Genomic DNA, 21,201 nt, shown 5'->3' with positions numbered 1-21,201 from the left:
TGTGATACACCATATTAACAAATTGAAGAAGAAAAACCATATGATCATCTCAATAGATGCAGAGAAAGCTTTTGACAAAAGTCAACACCGATTTATGATTAAAAAAAAAACTCTCCAGAAAGTGGGCATAGAGGGAACCTACCTCAACATAATAAAGGCCATATATTACAAACCCACAGCAAACATTATTCTCAATGGTGAAAAACTGAAAGCATTTCTTCTAAGATCAGGAACAAGACAAGTATTCCACTCTCACCACTATTATTCAACATAGTTTTGAAAGACCTAGCCACGGCAATCAGAGAAGAAAAAGAAATAAAAAGAATACAAATTGGAAAAGAAGAAGTAAAACTGTCACTGCTTGCAGATGACATGATACCATACACAGAGAATCCTAAAGATGCCACCAGAAAACTACTAGAGCTAATCAATGAATCTGGTAAAGTTGCAGGATACAAAATTAATGCACAGAAATCTCTTGCATTCCTACACACTAATGATGAAAAATCTGAAAAAGAAATTAAGGAAACACTCCCATTTACCACTGCGACAAAAAGAATAAAATACCTAGGAATAAACCTACCTAGGGAGACAAAAGACCTGTGTGCAGAAAACTATAAGACACTGATGAAAGAAATTAAAGATGATACCAACAGATGGAGAGATATACCATGTTCTTGGATTGGAAGAATCAATATTGTGAAAATGACTGTACTACTCAAAGCAATCTGCTGATTCAATGCAATCCCTATCAAATTACCAATGGCATTTTTTACAGAACTAGAACAAAAAATCTTAAAATTTGTATGGAGACACAAAAGACCCTGACTGGCCAAAGCGGTCTTCAGGGAAAAAATGGAGCTGGAGGAATCAGGCTCCCAGACCTCAGACTACTACAAAGCTATAGTAATGAATACAATATGGTACTGGCACAAAAACAGAAATATAGATCAATGGAACAGGATAGAAAGCCCAGAGATAAACCCATGCACCTATGGTCAACTAACCTATGACAAAGGAGGCAAGGATATACAAGGGAGAAAAGACAGTCCTCAATAAGTGGTGCTGGGAGGATTGGACAGCTACATGTAAAAGAATGAAATTAGAACACTCCCTAACACCATACACAAAAATAAACTCAAAATGGATTAGAGACCTAAATGTAAGACTGGACACTATAAAACTCTTAGAAGAAAACATAAGAAGAACACACTTTGACATAAATCACAGCAAGATCTTTTTTGATCCACCTCCTAGAGTAATGGAAATAAAAACAAAAATAAACAAATGTGACCTAATGAAACGTAAAAGTTTTTGCAAAGCAAAGGAAACTACAAACAAGATGAAAAGACAACCCTCAGAGTGGGAGAAAATATTTGCAAATGAATCAACAGACAAAGGATTAATTTCCAAAATATATAAACAGCTCATGCAGCTCAATATTAAAATAACAAACAACCCAATCCAAAAATGGACAGAAGACCTAAATAGAATTTCTCCAGAGAAGACATACAGATGGCCAAGAAGCACATGAAAAGCTGCTCAACATTACTAATTATTAGAGAAATGCAAATCAAAACTAAAATGAGGTATCACCTCACATGAGTTAGAATGGGCATCATCAGAAAATCTACAAACAATAAATACTGGAGATGGTGTGGAGAAAAGGGAACCCTCTTGTACTGCTGGGGGTAATGTACCTTGATACAGCCACTATAGAGAACTATAGAGTATGGAGTATACTATAGAGTATAGAGTATGGAGTATAGAGTATGGAGGTTCTTTAAAAAACTAAAAATAGAATTACCATATGACCCAGCAATCCCACTACTGGGCATATACCAAGAGAAAACCATAATTCAAAAAGACACATGCACCCCAGTGTTCATTGCAGCACTCTTTACAATAGCCAGGACATGGAAGCAACTTAAACGCCCATCGACAGATGAATGGATAAAGAAGATATGATATATATATATACAATGGAGTATTACTCAGCCATAAAAAGGAACAAAATTGGGTCATTTGTAGAGATGTGGATGAATCTAGAGACTGTCATACAGAGTGAAGTAAGTGAGAAAGAGAAAACCAAATATCGTATACTATGCATATATGTGGAACCTAGAAAAATGGTACAGATGAATCAGTTTGCAGGGCAGAAACTGAGACACAGGTGCAGAGAACAAACGTATGGACACCAAGGGGGGAAAGTGCCAGGGGGTCGTGGTGTGATGAATTGGGAGATTGGATTGATATATATATATATATATATATAGTGTTAACCTTAACATTAATATGTATAAAATGGATAACTAATAAAAACCTGCTGTATAAAAATAAATAAATTAATTAAAAATTTAAAAAAAGAGATCCTACATGCCCCACGGTAGGGCCCCCCAAAAAAGATAATAAATAAAATAGCAATTAAAAAATAGAAAAGATAATGAAACAAAGAGCTGGTTTTTTGAAAACAAAAACAAAATTGATAAACCTTTAGCCAGACTCACTAAGAACAAAAGAAGACACAAACAACAAAATAATAAATGAAAGAGGAGAAATAACCACCAATACCACAAAGATACAAAATATCATGAGATTATGGGGCTTCCCTGGTGGCACAGTGGTTGAGAGTCCACCTGCCGATTCAGGGGACACGGGTTCATGCCCCGGTCTGGGAGGATCCCACATGCCGTGGAGTGGCTAGGCCCGTGAGCCATGGCCGCTGAGCCTGCGCGTCTGGAGCCTGTACTCCACAACGGGAGACGCCACAACAGTGAGAGGCCCGCGTACCACAGAAAAAACCAAAAAACTAGAGATGAATGAAAATGAAAGCACAATGATACAAAATCTATGGTATGCAGCAAAAGCAGTTCAAAGAGGGAAGTTTATAGCAATACAATCTTACCGCATGACACAAGAAAAATCTCAAATAAACAACCTAAACTTACACGTATAGCAATTAGAGAAAGAAGAACAAAACCTAAAGTTAGTAGAAGAAAGAAATCATAAATATGTGCAATTGTAGTGAATTTTATCTGAAAGTAAAGACCTGTACAAACAAGGGAGGACTCAGCTGTTGTAGTCCTTTGTCCCTGATGGCATTTCACAAGAAGCTTCCCCCTTTCAGGAAGCAGGACCTACATCGAGGGCCCAGAGTAGATTCTTCAATCTGAGCCTTTAGCTCTTTTAGTCCAGCTTCAGCTTATCTCTTCTCCTCCCAGTGCTGGAGGTTGTCAGTATCTGGGGGAAGAATGTTTTCTTGAAAACCCTTGTTACTGCCTCTTCTATTGGGAGAGATGGGGAAGAGATGCATTAGGCATCTTATCAGTGACCCAATTTTCTCCAAGCCCATGTGGATGAACTGAAACAAAATAATGGTTTAAAGAGGTCAGGTGAGGAGGAGTTCAAGATGGTGGAGTAGAACAACATGGAGCTCACTTTCCCCCACAAACACATCAAAAATACATCTACATGTGGAACAATTCTCACATAATATCCACTGAAACCTGGCAGAAGATCTCTTATACAACCAAAACTGCAATAAAGATCCCACGTACCTGGGTAGGAAAAAAGGGGGAAAAAAGAAAAAATGAATGAGGATGGGACTTACACCCCTGGGAGGGAGCTGTGAAAGAGGAACAATTCTCTAGCCCTGGGAACATTCTTCGCTGGTTGGAAGGTCCACTTCAACTGATAGGAAGCTGGCGTGGTCTGGAATTTTCTTGAGAGAAGTGTGTGGGTGCTGGCTTGCTGCCAGGCAGAGTAGAGAGGGACTGGCACTGATGGCTGCCATGTTGCTGCACTTCCCAACCCGAGACACATGCCTGCTGGTGCACAGAGTGGCTGGGTGTTGAAACTCAAGCTTCAGCAGACAGACCTGGGAAGACGGCATGGTTTGGCTACACAGAGACAGACCAAAAGGCCTGTAGTGTGGTCCAGACCACCATTAAATGTGTCCACAGGACAGAGCACAGGTCTGCCATAGGAGCTCCATGGTCAGTGTGCCCAAGGTTGGGGCATAGCTCCAGCCCTAGGGGGCTTTGATAGCACAAACGTGGACCTGACGTTTGAGCCAATTATTGGAGTTTCTGCATTGGGGGTGGGTCTGGGGCGGCACCAGCAGTAGCGGACTTTGAGGGCGCACACACTGGGTGGTGGGCAGCATCAGAGTCCAACTTCCTGGCAGACAGCCCCTGGGGAGGAATACACAGCAGCTCCTTTCCCATCAGGAGCACTCCGGTCCCACCTACCTCATACCACAGCTGAGAACTTGATCTGGAGACTTCTACTCCAACAACCAGAGAGAAGACCCTGCCCCTGACAGGTCTGTGACAGCCACAGAGCAAAGAGGAGCCCTACCCAACATCCAGTGCAGGCTCTGGTCACCACAACACCAAACACACCCCCATCAAGGGGATAATGGCCAGCACACTCTGAGGAAAGACATGACTGGCATCCATACCAAAACAGCCTGTGCACCAAAAATGTTGGACTCACCCAGTCTACACAGGAATACTCCCACACAAAAACAGCCTTTCAAGATCACAGTTGATAACTGTTTCTCCTAAATTCATAGTCAGAGAAATTTAACTAAAATGAAAAAGCAGAGAAACTACTCCCAATTAAAAGAATAAGAGAAATTCTCTGAAAGAACAAACAATGAAACAGACATCTCCAGTCTACCAGACCCCAAGTTCAAAAAGGATGTCATAAAAATACTGAGTTAAGAAAGACTATCTGTAGAAATGCAGATCTCTGCAACAAGGAACTAGAAACTCTAAAGAGGAACCAATCAAAATTAGACAACTCAATTGCTGAGATAAAAACTGAACTAAAGGCAACAAATAGCAGACTAAATAATGCAGAACAAATAAGTGATCTGCAAGATAGAATAATGGAAATCACCAAAGCAAATCAGCAGACAAATGAAACAACAAGGTTCCACTGTATAACACAGGGAACTATATTCAATATCCTGTGATAAAACATAATATTATGTATTATATATATTACACACTTTACTGTATACCAGAAACTAACACAACATTGTAAATCAACTATACTTCAGTAAAAAAAGACAAATAAAATATGAAAACTACATACAAGACCTATAGGATAATATAAAGCATGGCAACCTATATGTAATAGGGATTCCAGAAGATGAAGAAAGAGAAAGGGGGATTAAAAATGTATTTGAAAAAATTATGGCTTAAAACTTCCCAAACTTAAAGAAGGAAACACATATCCAGGTACAGGAAGGACAGAGGGTCTGACACAAGATGAACCCAAACAGACCCAACCAAGACATATCATAATTAAAATAGCAAAAGTTAAACATATAAAGAGAATTCTAAAGGTAGCAAGAGAAAAACAAACAGTCAGTTACAAGGGAACACCATAAGGCTATCATCTGATTTCTCTACAGAAACGTGGCAGGCCAGAAGTGAGTGGTATGATATATTCAAAGTCCTGAAAGGGAAAAACCTGCAACCTAGAAGAGTCTAGTCAGCAAGATTATCATTTAGAGTAGAGGGAGAAACTAAGAATGTCTTAGAAAGGCAAAAACTAAGAGAACACAGTAATACTAAACCTAACTTAAAAGAAGTATTGAAAGGTCTTCTCTAAATATAAAAGAAGCATTATTCTAGAGAAAATGGAAAACACAATTGGAAAGGAAGATACATAAAAGGATTGAAGATTACTTAAATAAGCCAGTACATAGATTAAATTTTTTTTTAATTTGTGAAAGTGATTATAACTACAATGAACAGCAAAAGGATAAATATGAGATGTAAAATACAACTTCAAAATCACAAGATGTGAGAAAGGGGAGTAAGAAAATGTAGATTTATTAGAAAGTGTTTGGACTTGTATGATCAACAATCTAAAGCAAGTAGATATAATTATGTGTTAACATACTTGAAAACCGGAGTAACCACACATCAAAAACATACAATAGAATTACAAAAACCAAAAAGAAAGGAACTAAAGCATAATGCAAAAGAAAACATCAAACCACAAAAGGAAAAACAAAAAGAAGAAAGGCACTAAGAAGAACTACAAAATCAGCTGGAAAACAAGGTTTAAAGTGGCAATAAATACAAATGAATCAATAATCACTTTAAAGGTCAATGGACTAAATGTTCCAATCAAAAGACAGAGAGTGGCAGACTGGATTAAAGAAAAAAGAACCTAGGGGGTGGTGGTGTGGTGGTGGGATGAACTGGGAGATTGGGATTGACATATATATACCAATATGTATAAAATTGATAACTAATAAGAACATGCTGTATAAAAAAATAAAATCAAATTCAAATTCAAAAAAAAAAAGAACCTAGAGTATGCTTCCTACAAGAGACCCACTTTAGGGCAAAAGAGACACATAGATTGAAAGTGAGGGGATGGAAAAAGATATTTCATAGAAATGGAAACAATAAGAAAGTGGGAGGGATCATTAAACATCTCACTCAAGACTTCCTGGACAAGATGGCAGAGGAGAAGGACCTTGAGCTCACCTCGTCTCATGAGCATACCAAAAAACTAACTACTGAACAGCCATCAATAAAAAAGACTGGAACCTACCAAAAAAGATAGTCTATTTTCAAAGACATAAGGAAGAAACCACACGATATGGTAGGAGGGGCACACTCACGATATAATTAAATCCCATACCCGGCAGGTGGGTGACCCACAAACTGGAGAACAATTATATGGATGCAGTTCTCCCACAGGAGTGAGAATTCTGGTTCCCACACCAGGCTCTCCGCTTGGGGGTCTGGCATCAGGAGGAGGAGACACCAGAGCATGTGGCTTTGAAGGCCAGCAGGACTTGACTGCAGGAGGTTCACAGGACTGGAAGAAATAGAGACTCCACTCTTGGAGGGTGCATACAAGTTTTCATGCACACCAGGACCCAGGGCAAAAGCAGGGATTTCATAGAAGCCTGGGCCAGATCTACCTGCTGGTCTTGAAGGGTCTACTGAGGAGGCAGGGCATGACTGTGGCTCACCTTGGGGACAAGGACACTGGTGGTGGAGGTACTGGGGGGTATGCATCAGTGTGAGCTCTCCTGGAGGCCAACATTTTTGCACCAAGACCTAGCCCCACCCAAGAGCCTATAGGCTCCAGTGCTGGAACACCTCAAGCCAAATAACCAACAGGGTGGGGACACCACCACATCCATCAGCAGCCAGGCTGACTAAAGTCTTCCTGAGCCCACAGCCACCTCTAGGCACACCTCTTGACATGGCCCTGCCCACCAGATGGCCAAGACCCAGCTCTACCCCTCATTGGGCAGGCACTGGCGTCTCCCATCAGGAAGCCTACACACGCCTTTAGACCAGCCTCACCCACCAGGGGGTAGACACCAGAAGCAAGAAAACTACAGGCTCACAGTCTGCAGAACTGAGTCTGAAAACACATACCACAGACTACCCTGGGACCAGCTGGCCCCTGGCCCTTGGGTGATGAGAAGGGAGTGTACTGCTGGAACACATAGGACATCCCCTACAGAGGGTCACTTCTCCAAGGCCAGAAACATAACTAACCTTCCACATACATAAAAATACAAATAGAAATTTAGACAAAATGAGATGGCAGAGGAATATGTTCCAGACGAAGGAACATGATAAAACCCCAGAAGAACAATTAAATGAAGTGGAGATAGACAATCAACCTGAGAAAGAGTTCAGAGTAATGATCTTAAAGATAACCCAAGAACTCATTAAAGAATGGATGCACAGAGCAAGAAGTTACAAGAATTTTTTAATGAAGAGTTAGAAAATATAAAGAACTAAACACAGTTGAAGAACAGAATAGCTGAAATTAAAAATACACTAGAAGGAATCAATAGCAGAATAAATGAGGCAGAAGAACCAATAAGCTGGAGGACAATATGGTGGAAATCACTGCCATGGAACAGAATAAAGAACAAAGACTGAAATGAAATGATGAGAGTTTAAGAGACTGCTGGGACAAAATCAAATGAACCAACATTTACATTATAGGAGTCCCAGAAAGAGAAGAGAGAGAGAAAAGGCCTCAGTAAATATTTGAAGAAATGATAGCTTAAAACTTCCCTAACATGGGAAAGGAAACAGTCACCCAAGTCCAGGAAGTGCGGACAGTCCCATACATGATTAACCCAAGGAGGAAAATGCTGAGACACATAGTAATCAAATTGAAAAAAATTAAACATAATGAGAAAATATTAAAAGCAACAGGGAAAAGAAACAAATAACATACAGGGAAATCCCCATAAGGTTACTCCCATAAGGTTAACGATGGATTTTTCAGCAGAAATTCTACAGGCCAGAAGGGAGTGCCACGATATATTTAAAGTGGTGAAAGGGAAAAAACTTACAACCAAGAATACTCTACCCGACAAGGCTCTCATTCAGATTTGATGAAGAAATCAAAAGCTTTACAGACAAGCAAAAGTTAAGAGAATTCAGGACCACCAAAACAGCTTTACAACAAATGATAAAGGAGCTTTTCCAAGCAGAAAAGAAAAGGCCACAGATAGAAACAAGAAAATTACAAAATGAGAAAGCTCACTGGTAAATGCAAACAACAACAACAAAAACCAGTAAAGGTAGGAAATCAACCACACACAAATATGATATCAAAACCAGTAATCATGAGAGGAGGAGAGTAGAAATGCTAGATATTTGAAGTGTATTTGAAAGTAAGAGATCAGCAACTTAAAACAATGTTGTATATATATAGACTACTATATCAAAACCTCATGGCGGGGAGTTCCCTGGTGGCATAGTGGTTAGGATTCTGGGCTTTCACTGCCTTGGCCCAGGATCAATCTCTGGTCAGGGAACAGATCCCACAGGCTGCATGGCATGGTAAAACAAACAAACAGAAAACAAACAAACAACCTCCTTGTACCAAAACACAAAAATCTATAATAGATATACAGGCAGAAAAGAAAAAGGAATCCAAACAACACTAGAGATAGTATTCAAATCACAAGAGAGGAGAACAAAAGTGGAAAGGAAGAAAAAAAACCTACAAAAACAAATCCAGAACACTTAATAAAATGGCAATAAGAACATACATATCGATAATTACCTTAAATGTAAACAGATTAAATGCGCCAACCGAAAGACATAGACTGGCTGAATGAATAAAAAAGCAAGACCCATATATAGACTGTCTACAAGAGACCCACATCAGATCTAGAGAAACATATAGACTGAAGGTGATGGGATGCAAAAAGGTATTCTATGCAAATGGAAATCAAAAGAAAGCTGGAGTAGCAATACTCATATAAGACAAAACAGACTTTAAAATAAAGACTATTACAGGAGACAAAGAAAAATACTACATAATGATCAAGGGATCCATCCAAGAAGAAGACATAAAAATTGTAAATATATATTCACCCAACATAGAAGAACCTCAGTATGTAAGGCAAATGTTAACAGACATAAAAGGAGAAAATGACAGTAACACAATAGTAGGGGATTTTAACACCCCACTTACATCAATGGACAGTCATTCAGACAGACTATCAATAGGGAAACACAAGCCTCAAATGACACATTAGAGCAGAGGGACTTAACTGGTATTTTTAGACCATTCTGTCCAAAAGCAGAACACACATTCTTTTCAAGTGCACATGGAACATTCTCCAGGATAGATCACATGCTGGTCCACAAAGGAAGCTTTGGTACATTTAAGAAAACTGAAATCACGGACTTCCCTGGTGGCACAGTGGTTGAGAGTCCGCCTGCTGATGCAGGGGACACGGGTTCATGCCCTGGTCCGGGAAGATCCCACATGCCGCGGAGCGGCTGGGCCCGTGAGCCATGGCTGCTGAGTCTGTGCATCTGGGGCCTGTGCTCTGCAATGGGAGAGGCCACAACAGTGAAAGGCCTGCGTATAGCAAAAAAAAGAAAAAGAAAGAAAGAAAACTGAAATCATATCAAGCATCTTTTCTGACCAGAATGCTATGAGATTAGAAATCAACTCCAAAAAAAAAATATTTGCAAAAAAACCCACAAACACCTGGAGACTAAACAATATGCTTCTAAACTACCATTGGATGACTAAAGAAATCAAAGAGGAAATCAAAAATACCTAGGGACAAATGAAAATGTAAACACAATTACCCAAAGCCTATAGAACACAGCAAAAGCCGTTCTAAGAGGAAAGTTTATAGTGATACAATCTTACCTCAGGAAACAAGAAAAATCTCAAATAAACAACCTAACCTTACACCTAAAGCAACTAGAGAAAGAAGAAGAAATAAAATGCAAAGTTAGTAGAAAGAAAGAAATCGTAAAGATCAAAGCAGAAATAGAGATGAAGAAAATAGAAAAGATCAATGAAACTAAAAAATGCTTCTTTGAAAAGATAAACAAAATTGAAAAACCTTTAGTCAGACTCATCAAGTAAAAAATGAAGAGGGCTCAAATCAATAAAATTAGAAATAAAAAAGTAGAAGTGACAACCAAAACCACAGAAATACAAAGGACCATAAGAGACTACTATGAGCAACTATATGCCAATAAAATGGACAACCTAGAAGAAATGGACAACTCTTAGAAATAAACAATCCCCAAGGTGGAACCAGGAAGAAACAGAAAATATGAATAGATCAATTGCAGTACTGAAATTGAATCAGTAATATAAAAACTCCCAAAAAACAAAAGTCCAGGACCAGATGGCTTCAACAGAAAATATGAACAGATCAATTGCAGTACTGAAATTGAATCAGTAATATAAAAACTCCCAAAAAACAAAAGTCCAGGACCAGATGGCTTCACAGGCAAATTCTATCAAACATTTAGAGAAGAGTTAACACCCATACTTCTGAAACTATTCCAAAAAAAATTGCAGAGGAAGGAACACTTCTAAACTCATTCTATGAGGCCACCATAACCCTGATATCAACACCATACAAAGATAACACACACACACAAAAGAAGAAAATTATAAGCCAATATAACTGATGAACATACATGCAAAACTCCCCAACAAAATACTATCAAACCAAATCAAACAATACATTAAAAAGACCACTCACCATGATCAAGTAGTATTTGTCCTAGGGATGAAAGGATTTTTCAATATCTTCAAATCAGTCAGTGTGATACACCACATTTAAAAAACGGAAGAATAGGGCTTCCCTGGTGGCGCAGTGGTTGAGAGTCCGCCTGCCGATGCAGGGGACAAGGGTTCGTGCCCCGGTCCGGGAAGATCCCACATGCCGCGGAGCGGCTTGGCCCGTGCGCCATGGCCGCTGAGCCTGAGCGTCCGGAGCCTGTGCTCCGCAACAGGAGAGGCCACAACAGTGAGAGGCCCACACACCGTAAAAAAAAAAAAAAAAAAAAAAAACAAAAAAAACCAGAAGAATAAAAACCATATGATCATATCAATTGAGGCAGAAAAAGGTTTTGCTAAAATTCAACATCCATGTATGATTTAAAAAAAAACTCTCCAGAAGTGGGCAAAGAGAGAACCTAGCTCAACATAATAAAGGCCATATATGGCTAATCCATAGCTAACATCATACTCAATGTTGAAAAGCTGAAAAGATTTACTCTAAAATCAGAAAGAAGACAAAGATGCCCACTCTCACCATTTTTATTTGACATAGTATTGGAAGTCCTAGCCACAGCAATCAGAGAAGAAAAAGAAATTTAAAACTTCCAAATTGGAAAAGAAGAAATAAAACCATTACTGTTTGTCTTTGACATGGTAATATACATAGAAAATCCTAAAGACACTACCAGAAAACTACTAGAGCTCATCAATGAATTTGGTAAAGTTTCAGGATACAAAATTAATACACAGGAATCTCTTGCATTTCTATTCATTAACAATGAAAAATCAGAAAGAGAAATTAAGAAACAATCCCATTTACCATCACACCAAAAAGAATAAAATACCTAGGAATAAACCTATTTAAGGAGGCAAAAGACTTGTACTCCAAAAACTATAAGAGGATGATGGAAGAAATGAAAGATGACACAGATGGAAGGATATACCATGTTCTTGGATTGGCAGAGTCAATATTGTCAAAATGACTATGCTATCCAAGACAATCTGCAGATCAAATGCAATCCAATCAAATTACCAATGGCATTTCTCACAAAACTAGAACAAAAAATTTTTTAATTTGTATGGAAACACAAAAGACCCCAAATAGCCAAAGCAATCTTAAGAAATAAAAATGGAGCTGGAGGAATCAGACTCTTTGACTTTAGACTATATAACAAAGCTACAGTAATCAAAACAGTATGGTACTTGCAAAAAACCAGAAATATAGATCAATGGAACAGGATAGAAACCACAGAAATAAATCTATACACCTATGGTCAATTAATCTATGACAAAGGAGGCAAGAATATGCATTGGAGAAAGACAGTCTCTTCAATAAGCAATGCTGGGAAAACTGGACAGCTACATGTAAAAGAATGACATTAGAACATTCTTTAACACCATACACAAAAATAAACTCAAAATGGATTAAGGAACTAAATATAAGACTGGATACTATTAAACTCTTAGAGGAAAACACAGGCAGAACACTGTTTGACATAAATCACAACAGTAGTTTTTTGGATAATTCTCCTAGAGTACTAGAAATAAAAACAAAAATAAACAAATATGACCTAATTAAACTTAAAAGCTTTTGCACAGCAAAGTAAACCATAAACAAAACAAAAAGAAAACCTACAGAATGGAAGAAAATATTTGCAAATGATGTGACTGATAAGGGATTGATTTCCAAATCATATAAAGAGCTCATACAGCTCAAAAACAAAAACACAAAAAAACAAACAATAAAAACATACCACTCAATCAAACAATGGGCAGAAGAAATAAATAGACATTTTTTCAAAGAAAATATACAGATTGCCAACAGGCACATGAAAAGATGTTCAACATCGCTAATTATTAGGGAAATGCAAATCAAAACTACAATGAGGTACCATCTCACACCAGTCAGAATGGCCATCATTAAAAATTTTACAAATAATAAATGCTGGAGAAGGTATGGAGAAAAATGAACCTTCCCACACTGTTGGTGGGAATGCAACTTGATACAGCCCCTATGGAGAACAGTATGGACGTTCCTTTAAAAACTAAAAATAGGAGAGTCCAGATAGCGGTGGAGTAGGAGGGCGTGGAGTTCACCTCTCCCCACAAATACATCAAGAACACATCTACAAATGGAAAAATTGTCACAGAGCACCTGCTGAACACTAGCAGAGGACCTTGGACACATAAAAGGACAAGGACCCAGTTATCCCCGCATAACTGGGTAGGATGAAAGAATGAAGGAAAAAAAGAAGAGGAGAGGAAGTGGGATGGGACCTGCACCCCTGGGTGGGGAAGCTGAAGGAAAGGAGAGGTTCCTGCATCTGGGGAAGTCCCCTCACTGGTGGGGAGATCAGCTGGTACAGAAGGAGAGCTTCAGGAGCTCAGAGGAGAGCACAGCAAATGGTCTGCAGCTGGCATGAAAGAATGAGACCTACACAGATGGTCTGTGCCATAGCCCAGCATGCCCCAGCCTGAGATGTGTATCCACTGGTGTGGACGGGGGCCTGGTGCCAGAACGTGGGATTTGGAGAGCATACCTCGTGAGAGGATGCTGTTGGCTATGAGGAGACAGCCTGAAGGGAGAGGAGTGAGGAGCTCTGCAACCAGGAATGCTTGTGGAGGAAGCCTGGACCACCACAGAAGTGAAGCGTCATTGTTGAGTGACGTGCAAAGGGCAGGGACACCACTGTAGGCTCTCTTCCCACGTGCCAGCCCCTGCCTCCCCAGCACTAAGAAGGGCTCCCACCAGGGTGGGCACTCGCACCCCAGGCTGCTGTCTCCTCTGCACCCCTCCCTGCAGGAGCAAGCGCTTGTGCCCCCAGCTGCTCCCCATGCTCCTTCATGCCCCCTCCCCACTGGGGCGGGCTTGTGTGCTCCAGGGCAGCCTCAGGAGCAGACGTCTGTGGGTGGCCCACATGCAGAGATGGGGCTGAAACCACAGCTGAGCCCCAGGGGCCATTCAACTAAGGACAAAGGGCTGAAATCTCTCCTTACAGCTGCACAAACTGTGGATTTACACCCTTGCAACTGGTTTGCAAACTCAGCACCTGCAGAACATCTGAACAGACAATGAGTGCTCCTGCAGCCAAGACGGGTCTAGCTTCAGCAGCTGTGGACATTGTGGGCATATACACATGGGAGCTGGGCCAGGCCAGAGTCTGAGCTCCCCCCATAGCACCCACAGTGGGTCCAGATGCATGATTACTACAATCCTGGGACCTGACTTCAGTAGATCTACGCTGGTGGCCTGATGAAAACAATGCCTAAGAAACACCATGACCAACTGCCTGCATAACCACAGATAAGGTGGGTCTGAGAGCAGTGCCAACAACAGTGTCATCCAAGAGCTCACACAATGGATGAAAGGTGACACAATAGAGCACACCCATGGGTGAACAGCTCCAGAGAAGGAACACTCAGTGGCTTCTCTCCCAGTGGGTGTGCTCCAGTCTCACCTACTTCACACCACAGATCAAAAATACAGCTAAGAAACAGATCTGGAGGCCTCTACTCCAACAAATAGGGAACAGACTCCGCCCCGACAAGGCAGTGACAACCACAGAGCAAAGGGGAGGCTCTGCTCAAATCCAGTGTGGGCTCTGGTTACCACAGCGTCAGTCACACCTCCTATCAAGGGGATAATGGCCAGCATAACTCAGGAAAGAGGTGGCAGATATCTCTACTAAAAACAGCCCTCGCACCAAAAAATGTTAAACCCACACAGGCTACACAGAGAAGTTCCCACATAAAAGTAGCCCTCCAAGACAGTCTAAGTGTCTGGCATCATGAGGAAGAACCACCAGAACATTTAGCCTTGAAGGCCAGCAGGGCTTGAGTGTAAGAGATCCACAGGGCTGGGGAAAACAGAGACTCCACTCTTGGAGGCTGCACACAAGGTCTCATGTGCACTGAGGCCCAGCACAAAGCAGTACCTCCACAGGAACCTGGGCTTGACCTACCTAGAGGTCTTAAAGGATCTCATGGGGAGGCAAAAGTGGGCTATAGCTCACTGTAGGGGCAAGGACACCAGTAGCAGAGGCCACAGGGAATATTGATCAGTGTGAGCTCTCCCAGAGGTCTGCATTTTGGCACCAAGACCTGGCCCCACCCAACAATTGCAGGCTCCAGTGCTGGAAAGCCTCAGGCCAAACAACCAACAAGTTAGGAACACAGGCCCACCCATCAAAAGACAGGCTGTCTAAAGTCATACTGAACTCACAGCCTCCTCAAGACACACCCTTTGACACGGCCCTGCCTACCAGAGAGACAAGACTCAGCTCCACCCACTAGAGGGCAGGCACCAGTCCCTCCCTCCAGGACGCCTACACAAGCCCCTGGACCAACCTCACCCACGGGGCACCGACACCAGAAGCAAGAAGAACTATGATCCTGCAGCCTTTGGAAAAGAAACCACAAACACAGAAAGTCAGACAAAATGAGACAACAGAGAAATATGTTGCAGACAAAGGAGCAAGATAAAAACCCACAAGAACAACTAAATGTTGCAATCTACCTGAAAAAGAATTCAGAGTAATGGTAGTAAATATGATTCAAAATCTCAGAAAATGAATGGAGGCACAGACTGGAAAGATAAATATTTAACAAAGAGAAAGAAGATTTAAAGAACAAACAAACGGAGACGAACAACACAGTAACTGAAATGAAAAACACACTGGAAGGAATCAATAGCCAAATAACTGAGGCAGAAGAACGAACAAGTGAGCTGGAAAACAGAGTGGTGGAAATCACTGCCACAGAACAGAATGAAGAAAAAAAAATTGAAAAGAAATGAGGACAGCCTCAGAGACTTTGGGGACAACAGTAAATGCACCAACATTCACAATATAGGGGTCCAAGAAGAAGAAATGAAAGGGAAAGGACCTGAGAATATACTTGAAAAAATTACAGCCAAAAACTTCCCTAACATGGGAAAGGAAAAAGTCACTCAAGTCCAGGAAGTGCAGAAAGTCCCATACAGGATAAACCCAAGGAGGAACGTGCCAAGACGCATATTAATCAAACTGACAAAAAATAAATACAAAGAAATATATAAAAAGCAACAAGGGAAAAGCAAGAAATAACATACAAGGGAATCTCCATAAAGTTATCAGCTGATTTGTCAGCAGAAACTCTGCAGGCCAGAAAAGAGTGGCAGAATATATTTAAAGTGATGAAAGGGAACAACCTACAACCAAGAACACTCTACCCAGCAAGGGTCTTGTTCAGATTTGACGGAGAAATAGAAAGCTCTACAGACAAGCAAAAGCTAAGAGAATTCAGTACCACCAAACCAGGCTTACAACAAATGCTAAAGGAACTTTTCTAGGAGGGGAAAAAAAGAGGGCACAACTAGAAGCAAGAAAATCACAAATGGGAAAGCTCACTACAGAAGGCAAATAAAGTAGTAATAGAAAATCATCCAGGCACAAAATGATCTCAAAACCAGCAACCATGAGAAGAGGAGAGTATAACTGCAGGAAATGGGAATTGCATTTGGAATTAAGATACCAGCAACTTGAAACAACTTTGTACATATGTAGACTGCTATATCAAGACCTCATGGGAAGTGCAAACCAAAAATCTACAATAGATACACACACAAAAAAGATAAAGCAACCCAAACACAACACTGAAGACAGTCATCAAACCACAAGAGAAGAGAACAAAAGAGGAAGGGAAGAACACTGATAAAAACAAATCCAAAACAATTAAGAAAATGGCAATAGGAACATACATATCAATAATTACCTTAAATGTAAATGGATTAAATGCTCCAAAAGACATAGACTGGCTGAATGGATACAAAAACAAGACTGGTATGTATGCTGTCTACAAGAGATTCACTTCAGACCTAGGGATACATGCAGACTGAAAGTGAGGGGATGGAAAAAGATATCCCATGCAAACAGAAATCAAAAGAAAGCTGGAGTACCAATACTCATATCAGACAAAATAGACTTTAATATAGGGAGGGTGGGAGGGAGACGCAAGAGGGAGGGGATATGGGGATATATGTATACATATACCTGATTCACTTTGCTATACAGCAGAAACTAGAACACCATTGTAAAGCAATTATACTCCAATAAAGATATTAAAAATAAAATAAAAGTGGGCAGAGGACTTGAATAGACATTTTTCAAAAGAAGACATCCAAATGGCCAATGGGTCCATGAAAAGATGTTCAACATCACTAATTATCAGGGAAATGCAAATCAAAACCACAATGAGATATCCCCTCATACCTGTCAGAATGGCTATCATCAAAAAGATGACAAATAATAAATGTTGGAGAAAAGGGAACAATTGTGCACTGTTGGTGGGAATGTAAACTTGTTCAGCCATTATGGAAAACAGTGTGAAGGTGCCTCAAAAAATTACAAACAGAACTACCATATGACCCAGCAATTTCACTTCTGGGTATGTAGCCCAGAAAGAAAGAAATGAAAACAAGGTATCTAAGAAATATATGCACTCTCATGTTAATTGCAGCATTATTCACAATAGCCAAGATATGGAAGTAATCTAAACCTAAACTTCCAGCTACACAATGAAAAAGTTCTGGGAATCTAATGTATAGCATAGTGACTGTAGTTACTGATACTGTATTGTATATTGAAAACTGCTAATTCAGTAAATCTTAAATATTCTCACCATAAGACCAATCAAAAATTGTGATCATGAGAGGTGAAGGATGCATCATGTACTAAAAATATCACAATATGTACACATATATCAAATCATCACATTAAATACCTTAAACTTACACAATATTATATGTCAATTATATCTCAATAAAGCTGGGGGAGTGGAAGAATTTTTTAAATAAATAAAATATAAAGACTCTTACAAGAGACAAGGAAGGACACTACATAATGATCATGGGCTCAGTCCAAGAAGAAGATATAATAATTGTTAATATATATGCACCCAACGTAGGAGCACCTCAATACATAAAGCAAATGCTAATGCCATAAAAGGGGTAATCGACAGTAACACAATGATAGTGGGGGACTTTAACACCCAACTTACACCAGTGGACAGAGCATCTGGACAGAAAATTAACAAGGAAACACACAGACTAAAATGACAAATTAGACCAAATGGAATTAATTGATATTTTTAGATCATTCCATACTAAAGCAGCAGAACACACTTTCTTCTCAAGTGCACAAGTAACATTCTTCAGGATAGATTACATCTTGGGCCACAAATCAAGCCTCGGTAAACTTAAGAAAACTGAAGTCATATCTTTTTCAACCACAACTCTATGAGATTAGAGGTAAATTACAGGAAAAAAAACTGTAAAAAACAAACACATGGAGGCTAAACAATATGTTACTAAACAACCAATGGATCACTGAAGAAATTAAAGTGTAAATTTAAAAATACCTAGAGAAAAATGACATGAAAACAGAATGATCCAAAACCTAAGGGATGCAGCAAAAGCAGTTCTAAGAAGGAAGTTTATAGCAATACGATCTTACCTCAGGAAATGAGAAAAATCTCAGATAAACAACCTAGACTTACACCTAAAGCAACTAGAGAAAGAAGAACAAACAAAACCCAAAGTTAGAAGAAAGAAATCATAAAGAGCAAAGTAGAAATAAACGAAATAGAGACAAAGAAAACAAAAGAAAAGATCAATGAAATGAAAATCTGGTTCTTTGAAAAGATAAACAAAATTGATAAACCTTTAGCTAGACTTATCAAGAAAAAAAGGAGAGGGCTCAAATCAATAAAATTAGAAATGAAAAAGATATAACTGACAGCACAGAAATACAAAGGATCACAAGAGATTTCTACAAAAAGCTACATGCCAATAAAATGCACACCTAGAAGAAATGAACAAATTCTTAGAAAGGTACAAACTTCCAAGACTGAACCAGGAAGAAATAGAAAATATGAACAGACCAATAACAAGTACTGAAATGGAAACTGACTTTAAAACTTTCAACAAACAAAAGTCCAGGACCAGATGGCTTCACAGGTGAATTCTGTCAAACATTTAGAGAAGTGTTAACACCTATCCTTCTGAAACTATTCCAAAAAATTGCAGAGAAAGGAACGCACCCAAGCTCAACTATGAGGCCACCATCACCCTGATACCAAAACCAGAGAGAATACCACAAATAAGATAATTACAGGCCAACATCACTGGTGAATATAGATGCAAAAACACTCAACAAGATACTAGCAAGCCAAATCCAACAACACATTTAAAGGATCAAACACCATGATCAAGTGGGATTTATCCCAAGGATGCAAGGATTCTTCAATATACGCAAATCAATCAATGTCACATACCACATTAACAAACTGAAGAATAAAAACCATATGATCATCTCAATAGATGCAGAAAAAGCTTTTGACAAAATTTAATACCCATTTATACTAAAAACTCTCCAGAAAGTGGGCATAGAGGGAACCTGCCTCAACATAGCAAAGGGCATATATGACAAACCCACAGCTATATTCATTCTCAATGGTGAAAAACAAATCATTTCCTCTTAGATCAGGAACAAGACAAGGATGTTCACTCTTACCACTATTATTCAACATAGTTTTGGAAGTCCTAGCCACAGCAATCAGACAAGAAGAAGAAATAAAAGGAATCCAAATTGGAAAAGAAGAAGTAAAAGTGTCATTGTTTGCAGACAACATGATGCCATACATAGAAAATCCTAAAGATGCTACCAGAAAACTACTAGAGCTCATCAATGAATTCAGTAAAGTTTCAGGATACAAAATTAATACACGGGAATCTCTTGCATTTCTATACACTAACAATGAAAGATCACAAAGAGAAATTTCCATTTACCATCACATCAACAAGAATAAAATACCTAGGAATAAACTTACCTAAGGAGGCAAAAGACCTGTATTCTGAAATCTATAACACTGATGAAAGAAATCTAAGAATACACAAACAGATCGAAAGATATACCATGTTCTTGGACTGGAAGAATCAATATTGTCAAAATTACTATACTACCCAAAGCAATCTGTAGATTCAATGCAATAGCTATCAAATTACCAATGCCATTTTTCACAGAATTAGAACAAAAATTTGTATTTTGTAATTTGTATGGAAAATTTTTGTAAATTTGTAATTTGTATGGAAACACAAAAGACCCCAAATAGCCAAAGCAATCTTGAGAAAGAAAAATGAAGCTGGAGGAATCAGGCTCCCCATCTTGAGATTATAATAATCAGTAATATTATTGATTAATATTACTGTAATAAGCTACAGTAATCAAAAGTTTGGTACTGGCAAAAAAAAACAGAAATATGCATCAATGGAACAAGATAGAAAGTCCAGAGATAAACCCAAGCACCTATGGTCAACTAATCTATGACAAAGGAGGCAAGAATATACAATGGAGAAAAGACAGTCTCTTCATTAAGTGGTGCTAGGAAAACTGGACACCTACAATGTAGAAGGATGATATTAGAACACTCTCTAACACCATTCACAAGAATAAACCCTAAATAGATTAAAGATCTAAATGTAAGGCCAGATACTATAAAACTCTTAGCGGAAAACATAGGAAGAACACTCTTTGACATAAATTGCAGCAATATCTTTTTGGATCCACCTCCTAGAGTAGTGAAAGTAAAGACAAAAATAAACAAATGGGACCTAAGGAAACTTAAAAGCTTTTGCACAGCAAAGGAAATCATAAACAAAATAAAAAGACAACCTACGGACTGGGAGAAAATATTTGCAAACAATGTGACTGACAAGGGATTAATTTCCAAAATATACAAACAGCTCATGCATCTCAATATCAAAAAAAACACAAACAACCCAATGGAAAAATGGGCAGAAGATCTAAATAGACATTTCTCCAAAGAAGACATACAGATGGCCAAAACGCACATGAAAAGACGTTCAACACTGCTAATTATTAGAGAAATGCAAATCAAAACTACAATGAGGTATCACCTCACACTGGTCAGAATGGCCATCACCAAAAAGTCTACAAATATTAAATGCTGGAGAGGGTGTGAAGAAAAGGGACCCCTACACTGATTGTGGGAATGAAAATTGGTGCAGCCACTATGGAAAACAATATGGGTTCCTTAAAAAAGTAAAATAGAGTTACCATATGATCCAGCAACCCCACTCCTTGG

Source organism: Leucopleurus acutus (genome assembly GCF_964270905.1).
Source record: "Leucopleurus acutus genome assembly, chromosome: 2".
In the NCBI taxonomy this organism is placed as follows: domain Eukaryota; kingdom Metazoa; phylum Chordata; class Mammalia; order Artiodactyla; family Delphinidae; genus Leucopleurus; species Leucopleurus acutus.
The sequence above is the reverse complement of the archived record's forward strand: the minus strand, read 5'-3'. Positions refer to the sequence as shown.